At 44.0% G+C, this 13,152-nt stretch overlaps 1 long non-coding RNA gene across 1 annotated transcript in view; it reads left to right on the forward strand.

Annotated features, from left to right (window-relative positions):
• The window catches only part of LOC131510958 (uncharacterized), a 31,633-nt gene extending 21,284 nt beyond the window's left edge, over nucleotides 1-10,349 (forward strand). The window contains exon 4 of the long non-coding RNA XR_009261265.1: nucleotides 30-10,349. This is a non-coding gene — a long non-coding RNA (uncharacterized LOC131510958). The remainder of the gene's footprint in view (nucleotides 1-29) is intronic.
• The last annotated feature ends 2,803 nt before the right edge of the window (nucleotides 10,350-13,152 follow it).

Raw genomic sequence — 13,152 nt, forward strand, 5'->3', positions numbered from 1 at the left:
GGCGCCCCTCTCATGTTTTTATTAGCAAGATAATAAAGTTACTGGGTTTGCCATACATAATTATTGCTAACATTTATGGAATATTTTCTATATGTTGGGTACTAATCTAATTGCTTTATAGCTGTTTATGATTTTTATCCATACAACTACCCAGTGAGATAGGATCTAATATTATCCTCATATTACAGATTTTTTTAATGTTTATTTATTTTTGAGAGAGAGAGAGAGAGAAGCAGAGTGCAAGTGGGGGAGGGACAGAGAGAGAGGGAGACACAGAATCTGAAGCAGGCTCCAGGCTCCGAGCTGTCAGCACAGAGCCCGATACAGGGCTCGAACTCAAGGACTGCTAGATCATGACCTGAGTCAAAGTCAGACACTTAACCGACTGAGCCACCCAGGCACCCCCCCTCATATTACAGATTTGAAACACTGAGTCCCAGTGAGCAAGATGGTCACTGCTGTGGAGAACTGAGTGATGGAGAGTGCTTAGGGCCCCGGCAGCCTGGCTCCAGAGGTTGTGTTCCTAACCATTCCTTCTGCCCTACTGCTTCTCAGCATAAGACGTCTTGAGCAGAGCTCTTCATCTGTCCTTGTGGAGTCACCATCCAGAACAGTCCTTATGGTAGCGGTACTTTCCGTAGGGTTTGTTTTAAAAGAGAAAATGCTTGGGGCGCCTGGGTGGCTCAGTCTGTTAAGCGTCCGACTTCGGCTCAGGTCGTGATCTCGCGGTTCGTGAATTCAGGCCCCATGTCGGGCTCTGTGTTGACAGCTCGGCACCTGGAGCCTGCTTCGGATTCTGTGTCTCCCTCTCTCTCTCTGCCCCTCCCCTGCTCATGCTCATGCTCATGCTCTGTCTCTGTCTTCGTCTCTGCCTCTGTCAAAAATAAATAACATTAAAAAGATAAAAAATAATAAAAGAGAAAATACTTATAAGTTATATCAGTTATAAGAGGCCATCTAATACCTGCATGCTACCTCCTTGAGAAACAGAGAACATACCCATTGCAACAATGGTATGGGCCTCTTGCTGGGGTAAACTTCTGGCAACTAGACTTTCCTGTCTAGCTTGGTAACCATCTAATTTGTAAAAATCATACAGAAATGTGATAGAGTGGTGATGTGGTTTAGTTTCTTGTCCAGCAATTTGGTGAGTGTCCCGGGGAAGGAGATGGCACGCTTCTGTGTGTATGTCCCTTGGTTCTCTGCAGGAATAACCATCACAACTGCCATTTACTGGGCCTTGTGTGCACCAGGAACTGCTACAAGTGCTTTACAAACATGCCTCATGGAGTCTTCTCAACATTATCCTTCCGTTTTACGTTTAAGGCAGTGATGAGGGAGTTCAAGAATGTTTCCGCGGTAAGCGGCACAGCAGGACTTAAACTTCACCTTAATGACACCAGCCAGGGCTCTCAGTCTCTCTGCTGTATATCCCTGAGACCCACTACTCTTCCCTGCTAGACTGTAAGCTCCGTGAGGACAGGAACTTTTTGTTTCACTGGGTTCACCACCATATTTGAGCATCTACCAAGTGCACTGCCTGACACATAGTAGGTACTTAGCGCCTGATGTTGAGCGACGAACTCACTGTGTTCTCTGTGATCGCCACCAGCCAGCTGTGGGCCAGGTAGAGAGCACCGACTTGGGAAGGGTACTGTGGACTCCTGCAGATTCAGCCCTCAGGTACCTGTTGGAGGATATTTTCTCTGTGTCTCAAGATGAGCATATCAGCCTGACCTTCAGGTAGATACTGCATAGCTCTGCCAATAGTCTCCTTCCCCAGAGAAATCTAAATGATGTTATGTACGTCCCTGTCATTAGAATTCAGGACTGATATTTTATAGCTTGTACTCTATACTGATCTGGACAACATCTGAATAATATTGGTGCTTTTTAAGGAAACATCAAATTATAAATTACATATAAATAGTTTTAATTTCTAATGATTTTTTTTTTTTTTTTTTGAGAGAGAGAGAGAGAGAGAGAAAGTGAGCAGGGGAGGGGCAGAGAGAGGGGGACAGAGGATCCAAAGCAGGTTCTGTATTGACAGCAGCAAGCCCAGTGTGGGCTCAAACTCATGAACTGTGAGATCATGACCTGAGCCAAAGTTGGATGCTCAAACCGACCGAGCTACCCAGGTGCCCCATCAAATTATATCTTTTCAAGACATTCCCAAAGGTCTCTGTTTCTTCCATTTTTCCAGATCTCTCCCTCTCTCTTGTGTCTTTCTTTCTTCACACATGCACTCGCACACACACACCCGCACTCAAACATGCACTCACACACACTCACACACTACTCCTACATGTACACGCATGTACATGTGTTCACACTCATACCCCTTATTTTCTCACTAATTAACGAATCTTCTTTGTAAATACTTTGTAACCACTTTATAAACCAAAACTGCATTACTTACATTTATATATTGTCCCATTTTTTCCTCAAAGTTTAGTTTCTTTGCTTCGCATAACTGGACACTAAGTATTGCAATCTGCACCATTATGTAAGCTTATTTTTCCTCTTGGAAATGGTAAATTATGATGAGTTTGATAAAAAATACAAATCAGAATAAGCAGCATTCAGTACTTAGCCTTCTAGTCTAGCCTATATTTGTGCAGGTGTATGATTATTTATGCAGACCTATAGTAAATAGTGTGAATTTTCTTTGCAAAACAAATGGTACGGTCCAGAAGAATCACCTCTGGGCTTGTATGTTTTGTAAACTACGTGGGTCTGTATACACACTTGACTTGTGAGCCACAGTTTATTCCTTTTATATTTTTTTCACCTTAAAAAAACCCTACATGGCAAGAAACTCCATTATTATTAGTATAAAAAGCCTTATAATTTATAGCCAAATCAAGGCCAGGAAAGAATGCAGATTCACTCAGTAAAAACTCATTAACAGCCTGCTCTGTACCAGAATGCACTTCCTTGTAGCTTTGGAAAGCCTCATAGTAGGGCAGTTTCTGTTTGAGAATGAACAGTCACAAGAGCAAGGCAGATATAGACGAGAATGTAATTTTCCAAAATTTAAATGAGGGGTGGTAGAGTATACATCCAAACAAAATACAGGGGCACCTGGGTGTCTCATCTGACTTCAGTTTAGGTCATGATCTCATGGTTCTTGAATTCAAGTCCCACATCAGGTGAACATGAATCCTGCTTCGGGTGAGCCCTCCTTCTCTCTCTCTTTCTCTCTCTCTCTCCCCCCCTCCCCCACCCTCCTCTCACTCTCTCTCTCTCTCTCTCTCTCTCTCTGCCCCTCGTGGGATTCTCTCTCTCCCTTTCTCTCTCCCTCTCTCTACCCCTTGCTCACTGGCACCCTCTCTCTCTCAAAACAAAACAAAATACAGTCCTATGAGAGTTACAAAAGTAATAGATAAATTTGAAAAAAATGTACCTTTGCAATCTTCTCAAACTTAAATTTTTTCTGGCATTCCTCTTTTTGAATCTGTATGCTGAATTGTTTATTCTTTTTTTTAGTAGGAAGGAAGAAAACGTTCTCCTTAGGAATTTATTAGAAATTAAAATTAATTTCAGCATTTAGTATTCTTTAGACTATGATGGAGGCTGATTTGAAAGGGTGTGTTTAGTTGGATCGGCCATGGAGAAAGAGAACAAGCAGTTGTCCTGGCCAGTACGTCTTTGCTACGATGGGGAAATGGCGTTGCTTTAACCTTTATTTATTTTTGAGAGAGACAGAGACAGAGTGCCAGCTGGGGAGGGGCAGAGAGAGAGGGAGACACAGAATCTGAAGCAGGCTGTGGGCTCTGAGCTGCCAGTACAGGGCTCGATGTGGGATTTGAACTCATGAACCTTGAGATCATGACCTGAGTTGAAGTCGGACGCTTAACTGACTGAGCCACCCAGGCGGTCCAAGAAATGGCGTTGCTTTAATTGCATCTCTTTCATTGCCTTCCTTGCCAAGCCCAGTGGCTCCTGTTATAACATGTGGTGACTTTTCCCTTGGAGACTAACTCGCTCCAAGTTACCGTAATATTTAGGACCAGCTACAAAGACATTTCTTCCCCTAAACCCATGCCAAATCTAAATCAAACTATCGTCTCCTCCCTGGCCACTCAAATAGACCCGGCTCGTATTTGAAAAGGACAAGAAATGCACAGGCCTCTCATGCCTGTTTGAACAGATAGATAAACAAGGCACATCATGCCTAGTGTTGCTTTGAGCTTGGTCATTTCCTTCTAGAATAGACTCTGATACTATGTTCACTTAAGACTTGGAACTTAGATGTTCTAGAAAGAAGCATATTTTAAGTCTAGCTACAGCAAATTTAGTCTGCTGTCAGTGCTGATGCAGGAAAGAAGAGTAAATCTAAAATCATGGGCCTTCAATAGGTGTGGCTCTGAGCTTCTCCTACACAAACCTCAGTCTGGAGTGCGGGCAGGTCAGCTAGACGTCCCCCTCCTTAGTGGCCGCAGGTTGTCTGCTCACCACAGGTAATGCTAAACAAATAATGCTAATCCTTTTTGTTTTGAAGAAGGCAAGACTGGGTGGCTCGGTCGGTTGAGCATCCGGCTTCAGCTCAGGTCATGATCTCACGATTTGTGGGTGCGAGCCCCACATCGGGCTCTGTGCTGACAGCTCAGAGCCTGGAGCCTGCTTTGAACTCTGTGTCTCCCTTTCTCTCTGCTCCTCCCCCACTCATGTTCTGTTTCTCTCTCCTTCAAAAATAAATAAAAACATTGAAAAGAAGAAAAAGAAAAAAAATTTAAAAAGAAGGCAAGCCTAGCAAAATAGGAAAAATATTCCTGATAAATAAATTTGTTCTGACCTGTAAACCTGGTGTATTTCAGTCATCCTTGATCAAGTGGTTCTGTTCCATAACCAGCATCATTAGTATACATTAATTTCTTCCTAGTTTTAGCAAGATTGACTTCCTGTGCTGCTTAGCTATGTAACTTTCAACACAATTCAGGTTTATAGATTGTATTTCTTTTTAATTGATTGATTATTTTATATATACAGAAGATTATGTGTAACATCTATAAGCAAGCGCTAAAAATAATTTCAAAAAAAATGTGCTCCAGTGAACCACCACCCAATTTAAGAATTTAGAACATGACAGATACTTTTGGATCTCTACTTCATTCTGTCCATTCTCTGCCTTCCTCACAATTCTGAAATTTGTATTTAGAATTCTCTTGAGTGTTTTTAACAAATGTATATTTCATCACATAAATGTACATTGCTGCAGGTGTTTTGAGATGGGTAGATAGGTACGCAGTTTTTTGCAGCTTATGAAAATTTTCCTCCATATTATAATGTTTATAAAATTCATTCGTGTTGTCGGGGGCGTGGAGTAGCTGTTCCCTCATATACATTGCTGCAGCATTCCAGTGTGTGTGCATATATCCTGGTTCACCCGTTGTCTTGTTTACGGGGGGAGGAGAACAAGACAGGGAGTCTCGTTTTGGACATGTTGACTTTGAGACGTCTGTTACAATCCTCAGGGAGACGCCGGGTCGACGGTGGATATTGAGGTCTATAATTCAGGAGAGAGAGCTGAGCCAGAGATACCAGCACGTGGACGGCATGGAAATCGTTACTTCCCCAGCTGTTCCTAGAGTCTCCATTGAGATACTTACTTAAGAGACTTTTTTTTTTTTTCTTAAAACTTCTTTTCGGTTTTGTTTTTTCCAATCTGCCTGGTGTCTTTGCCGAAGTGTGACTTGTGAGAGAATAAATGAGAATATGAGCTTCAGAGAAAATAGGGAAAGCGTTCTGCAGACTCTGAAGGGTCGTGTAAAGGTTAGGTGTTGTTATTATTACCTGTCTCACACAGTCGCGTGAGGTACAAATGAAACTGTATATATAAAATGGCTTTGTAATATGGAAAAATACATATTTAATTATACTTGATGTTTATGCCTTGTTAACTTTTGGCTGTGAGCTGATACTCGCCTCCCCAAGTGCAGACAATAACTCAGCGAATCTTCACAACCATGTGTGCCCAATAGATCCTATTTCTTCCTATTTTACATATGTGCAAACTAAAGCTCATAAATGGTGGACCCAGGATTCAAATCCGTAGAGTTGGCTCCTAAAAGCTGTGCTCTTGGCTGCTGTGTGGGACTGCCCCCCTTTTAAATAAGTTTCATCCAGTTCCTTCAGCTTCAAGATGTAAAAAATTTTAGGGACGTATTTCAGGGTGGCCACTTAGACCCTGGCTAAAACATGGCGCTCCAGGCAGGGGCTCCTGGCAAAGGGCTTTGTCTGTACTGAGTTTCACCATTGAACCTGGCCTCAGACCTCACAGAGCACTGCCCACCTACCAAGTGTCCATTCTGTGCCTGTTGAATATGATGTCTACTTGATTTAAGCGATTTTGCCTGCAGCCACCCAGTGAGTCAGTAGTGGGCCAGGGACTAGAATCTGGGTCTCCTGCCTCTCAAGCATCACATTTGTTTGGTATTAATAAACCATATTTCTCCAGGGGATCTGGCAGAAATTTGAAAGTGCTTAATTTTACTGCAATAAATACTAAGAATCCTTTTTAAAGCAAGGAAGCCAAGCCCCAACCAGGGAAAACCCGATTTGCTCTGAGGGCCTTTGACAAACCCACACTGGCACTAGGGTTAGATCATAGATTATTGGCTTCGATTCCATCTCCCTCCAGGGCTTTCTGCAGGGGTTAAGACCTCTGTTATGGCCACAGGCCGCAGCTGGACCAGGAAATACTCTTGCACATGAAGCTGGAATGCACAGTGTTTTCTACCCACAGAGTCAGCAGGTCACGGCCGATTGCCAACAGGAGGGCGTGATGGCAAAGGTTACATTCCTGGCACACTGCTGATGCAGGTCGGGACCCAGGTGAATCAGCCCGGCTGTCGGAAGGGAGACCTCTCTGCCTTTCTCACTGTGATGGGTGCTGTGCTGTTAGCTTCCTGTGTTTGTGAGTGCATGGTATTTTCTAAAGCCACATCCGGCAAGGAAAAGGTGTGGGCATCCAGGAGGTGGGAGAGGAGCATCTGAGTTACAAACGACTTGAGTGCAGAGAGTGAAGGGGGTGATTTATTTTGCCATCAGAAGACTGCTAGACATGCGGCGGACCCTCAGCTAGCAGTTGATTTTGATAAATTGATTGAGAAGCAACTGAGAGAAAGGTTTCGGCAAGATGAAAGCTGAATTTCCAAGGTTGGTCTGACTGCGTTCAGACGGGAGCTGGGTTTGAATGTATTTTTCACAAGGGCGATTACCACGGGAGACCCACAGTATTGGTGTACAAAAGGCACGCGTTCTTTCTTTTAATTCTCACGATTCCCAGGGCAGGTGACAGAAGGTTACGTCTGTCTCACCAGAAGGGCTTCAGGCAGTTGTGGCAAAAGCGGACCAGATGAGGGCTGTTCTCAGCTCAGCGGCTTGTGTTTTCTGCCACTAACCGTTCCTGGACAGGATACTTCAAACCATACTGGTCTGTTTGGACTTTTCCTTTCCCTTAAGAAAACGTCAGCGTTCACACTTTCTCTGTGGTGCACGTGATTTTGCTGCCACTTCCTGCCGCCCATGTCACCTGCAGAGACTGAGCAGTGAGGCCCGCAAGGAGGCGTGCGCGGCCTCAGATCTGGGGCTCTTTGAGCCTGGCGAGTCCTTACCTGTCCTGCATGGATCACACTGCCCACTTGGGGTATGTTGTGTGAAGGGGAACACTGCGGGGGCTCCCTCTCGGAGCCAGGCGCCTGATCGGGGTTCACAAGGATCCCCTTGGAGACGTACTCGCCTTCCTAGCCGTTGAGTCTGAGGTTGTCCTGACCCCAGTGACCCTGCTTATTGTTGGCAAATGGTTTGCTCATTGACCGGGGTCTTATGTGAGTAGTAAAAATGGAAAGGATTTTTTTTTTTAATTTCTGTATTTTTTAAGTAGCAGTATTGAATTTTTTTTAATGTTTATTTGGAGAGAGAGAAAGAGATACGGAGAGAGTAGGAAAGAGAGAGAGAGGGAGGGGGAGAGAGAGAATCTCAAGTCGGCTCCACGCTGTCAGTGCAGAGCCCAACGCTCGATCCCACGAACCGTGAGGTCGTGACCTGAGTCGAAACCAAGAGTTGGACGCTCAACCGACTGAACCACCCGTGTGCCCCGGGAAGGGTTTCTGGACAACTAGTTCTTCCTGCACATAAATTGATCCAAAGTTAAAAGTGGGGCTTTGTGTTTCCAGTGTATGTTGAATGAATAAAAAGGGAAGAAACTCTCTACCTTTATCACAATTTTAAACCATCCACTTAGAGAAACGGCTCTGTATTTACAAACAGGTAACTTGAAAGGTCAGTAAGCAGAGCAACCTGCTTTAAGTGGCTGTTGTATAGACACAACGTAAAAGATGTAGGAGCAAATTATTCCTCACTTCTGTGCTTCTGTGTCATAAATAATCATTTTAATTTAATGCTAAAAGATCCCTTGGGGTTATGAGATTTTATGAGGTAATAGTTACAGAGACTTTTAAAATCAATGAGTGTAAAATCTGATGAAACTGTGAAAGTCTTCCTTCTGTTTACTGAAGCTGGAACTACCATGGCTCCTGTTGAGACATGTCTTCCCTTCCTTTCCACTTCTCTCTTCTTCCCTCCTCCCCTCCCCCTTCCTTTCCCTTCCTTTCCCTTCCTTTCCCTTCCTTTCCCTTCCTTTCCCTTCCTTTCCCTTCCTTTCCCTTCCTTTCCCTTCCTTTCTCTTCCCTTTCCCTTCCCCTTCCCCTTCCCCTTCCCCTTCCCCTTCCCACGTTGCATCCAGCCACAGTGTTGATCCAAAGATAACACAGACATTACTCCTGCCTTCGTGGGATTCACAAGCTAGTGGAAGAAGCAGGTGGCATGCAAGCATGCAAAGGCAGCTGCAGGTTATGATGTACCATGAAGGACAAGACCATTATTACGGTGACAAATCTAGAGAACACCAGCATGTTACTCTCTGTGAACATACTCAGAACCTCAGGATAATGACAGAACTGATCTCTTGTTACCTATTAGAGGGTAGATTTGTAAGCATAAAGACCTTGGTTTTATAAAGTATCTAGTAAAGAAACACTCTTGGAGATTAGTATTATGAGTTTGTTTTCCTATAGGTAAAGAATACATAGGTAGGTACACTGATACACAGATGTAAACGTACATAGACACTTAACATCCAAAGTTTTTCCTAATAAGCACAAGTGACAGTGTATGGAAACTTAATTTTTCCCGTGTGCATTGTAGGATCAGATGATGGCGTTGGTTGAGTTGTGATAGACTGGAGGAGAAAAATCTTTTTAATTTTTTTTTTTTTTCCACAAATACAGTTAGAGCTAGGATATACATATTCTCTACCATTTTCAAAGAGGAATTGGAAAAAAGAGCGGTCATTTCTGTGGTGTTTACAATGGCTGTCTGATCTAAAGAAAATTCATACAACAATCCCATCAGTGCCCTTAGACGGAAAACAGGGATCAGGTCTGCTGTTCATACAAGACTCAATGGGCGAGAGAGCGTGGATGGATGTAAGGAAGGCACCATCCCTGAGAGTGGCCACCCTGGGTGGCAGGTCGGCCGGCACAGGAATACCTTCTAAACGCGGGTACCTTTGCACGTGTGCTGGGGGCTGCTCGGCCCTGCGCGTTTCCGATTTCCTGTTGGAAAGAGGGATTTGGCCTCAGGTTCTTCCCAGTCGTCACTCATCATGCTTAAAGTAAGCAGAAAACAGTGCCTTCAGCTCAGGGAATGGGTCCGCTGTCCATTAATTCTCAGATCTGTCTTTGAGTCCCCTGGGGGACAAATGTTGTGTCTTTTTCTTTGGCCTCCCGACTAAACGCAGCCAGGGTTTTTAAACCGACTAATTTTCAAAGATTTGCTAACAGAGTAGCAATAGGAGTGGAATACTAGACCTTTGAAAGCTGGTTCACGTTTGTGGTTGATGCTGTATTTTTAAGTGATTTAAAAACGAACACCTCATTTTAATAATAGTTCACTTCACTGTCCTTCTCACCACCGTCATTTCCATGAGGTTCTAGGTCTTTTGTGAGCAAATTAAACACGGTACTTTCTTTATGGCATGAATTAAATCTAGACCCCAATGATATTTGGCACTTTCTAAATACCCAGATGGGCACAGCGTTTGCCTTGAAGTGAAGACGTGCGCAGGGTTTTAATCAACATCATGTTTTATTTTTTCCTCTTTTAAATATCGCCTTTTCAATAGTTGCTCCTTAATGAATGACCGAGTGTTTACTGTGGTTTATAACCAGAAATTTGAACATCAGAAAATTCTAACCAAGATCAGGATGAAAAAAAATTTCCCCTCTCATTCTCTCATCCCTTACATTAGACAAAAATAAATTGTCTTACTTAAGTTTGAGAAATCCCTTCGTTGTCTTCTTGAAAGCTTAAGTGTAATAAATCAGAGGAAGTTTAATTATAGTTCTTAAACCATAAAAAGTTCTTATAAAATAAAAACACAGGTAGGGCTAGAATAAGTTTCATGAACTCTTGAGTGTAACCAGCACTTGAGAGAAAATGTAGTTAAAAATCTATTTTTGCTGCATCTTCTCCATTATTTTTCCATTATTTGATCACTGTGAACATAACTTGGGAGTTTTTTAACAGTAGGAACAAGACACAGAGTTTGTTACCTACTCAGGTAAGATCATCTGAGTCCAAAGACCAGATTCCAGAACAGGGCTCAGACACCTGTCGAGGGTGAGGGTTGTTCAGGACAGCCTGAAGGCAGAAGGGCGGTATTGTTGTAGGGGGTCTTAAATGAGAGTTTGGGATCCGAATTGTACCCTCTTTTATCTTTGAAAGTAATAAGTGAATCTTCGTAGCAGATTATTCTCTTGAAGCAGATTGACTTGATGACCGCGTTGGAAGTGAAGTGCTCATCTAATTAAGAAAAGAAATAGCTGATTAAAAAAAAAAAAAAAAGGCCAGGTAGCTGAGAAATGTTGTTTCTTCTGCTGAACTTCTTTTCCAAACGTGAACACAGAAGTCATGGAAGCAGGTGATCCCATTGCTATCCGTGTGTTGTGCTTTGCCACACATCTCACACACACACACACACACACACACACACGCACGCACACCCTCACAGACAACCTCTCAGCCCTTGGTTTTCCAGCTTCATCGGTCCCAGAGGGCCCCACGCACTGTGGGTTTAGGCTAGGGCTTGGGTTTGGTGACAGTGCTCCCAAGGCAGAGGACTGAACTTAGGGCAGACGTGACAACAGAAAACTTGTCTGCACTTTGCCTGGTATGTCTGTAGTTAGCATCGCATTTATAATGGAAATAAATGATCCGACACTCACTAGATAAATATAATTTATAATTTTGATGTAAGGTCGAAACAGGAAATATTATGCTTTTCAAACTGCTCTGAGGACTAACCCACACCACTCATTTTAAATAGCGGTGAGCTGGGGCGCCTGGGTGGCTCAGTCGGTTAAGCGGCTGACCGGCTCAGGTCATGATCTCGCGGTCCGTGAGTTCAAGCCCCACGTCGGGCTCTGTGCTGACAGCCCAGAGCCTGGAGCCTGTTTCAGATTCTGTGTCTCCCTCTCTCTCTGCCCCTCCCCCGTTCATGCTCTGTCTCTCTCTGTCTCAAAAATAAAATAAATGTTAAAAAAAAAAATTAAAAAAAAAAAGAATAGTGGTGAGCTGATCCTGGCAGTATCTGAAACAGTGTTCACCATTTGTTCAAACACCTGCAGTTGGGTACTAATGTGCATGATTAATTGCTTGAACTTAAGTGATAACATCCCTAAAAGGGTGTTCTTACCCCAGAAAACAAGACAAGTCTATTGCAAAGACTGTCTGCCCGCTCTTACAAGCTTCATGGATTTCATAGGACTTAACACTCCCGTCCCTCTTAGGAGAGCCCTGTTTTGAAATACAGGAAGTTTAGCTCTTGAGGGAAAAGCCCAGATGGCCGAACCGTCAGCAGAATCCCTGCATACGCTCCCTTGAGGAGCGTCCTCTGTCCGAAACACGTTCAGTTCAGGAGCTGTAGTTCTGTGGGGTTTCTTGAAGGTGGTGATTAGCGTGGCCAGGAGTCTGTTTCATCAGCCCAGAGACTGCCTTTATTTTCACCTCCAGGCCTTCACCTCTGCTCGTGTTGACTCTCTGGGGCCAGAGGAGATACCAGAAGGCGATTAAAGCAGCCCTACGACAGAGCAGGGCGCTCTTGGCTTGTGCCTTGTTATCTGTCCCTCCAGTGGTTCCTCACTGTTGTGACGTCAAGGCCGCCATTCAAGGCAGAGAAAAAGGAAACCGTGGCCTCTCTTCGCATCAGTAGCCCGGACAAGCTGTTGTTTCTCAGGCATCCAAAACGCTCTCTGTCTGGCAGAGCTGTGCATTCCATGCCTGGGTGACCTGGTTAAATGGAGGAAACCAAATGCTCTCCGCTGGATGCTCTCCAAAACAAGCATTCCACCCTGAGCTCCTGAAGCAAGGGCTTCGAGGCTCCTGAGGACTGCAGATGGAACGGCAGCACGGCTGTGCGTTGTCTACTTGATCTTGGGCTTCTGATTTGTCTTAAAAGACAGAATATCCTTATCAGTGGCCTTGGCTAATCTCTGCAGCAGCATCCTGATGCTGCCCTTTGGATCAGTGATAGAAAATCCTGTTTGGAAAGCCAGTCCTGTGTTACATGTCTTTTGGAATGATAGTCAGAGGTCCAAAACCATTGACTTGCCACCTCTTCCCTCCCATCCCACTTCTGCTCACCCCCGTTCCCTGGTTCCAGACTGCTGGATTCCAGAAAGGCTCTCGGATATACTTACATATTAATTTTGACTGTGCATTACTCAGCTTCTGTACCCTTTGCACGTAGGAGAAAGGATCTCTACTATGATGTGTCAGTCACCGGCTCTCGATTTTTCTCAATGAAGAGTTAGACTTTTTTGCTTTTCGGAGGGAAGGAGCTATTTGAAAGTGTCACAGACCTGCTGTCTCTTTAGGAACAGGCCAAGATCGCTACAGAGGATAACAATATTGCAAGGCGAGAAACTCACTGGTAGTGTTCTGATTGCTGACACAATTTACCAACTTAAGAATCCGTCTTCTGAGGGCACACCTTCTTGGGTTTCTTTCTGGCATGGGAGACCACATTATTTTATTAGATTTCTTGGAAGTGGACATTATAGTCACTAGAAAAAGCACAACAACCAC

The sequence above is a fragment of the Neofelis nebulosa genome, chromosome 4, assembly GCF_028018385.1.
Source record: "Neofelis nebulosa isolate mNeoNeb1 chromosome 4, mNeoNeb1.pri, whole genome shotgun sequence".
Taxonomy (NCBI): Eukaryota; Metazoa; Chordata; class Mammalia; order Carnivora; family Felidae; genus Neofelis; species Neofelis nebulosa.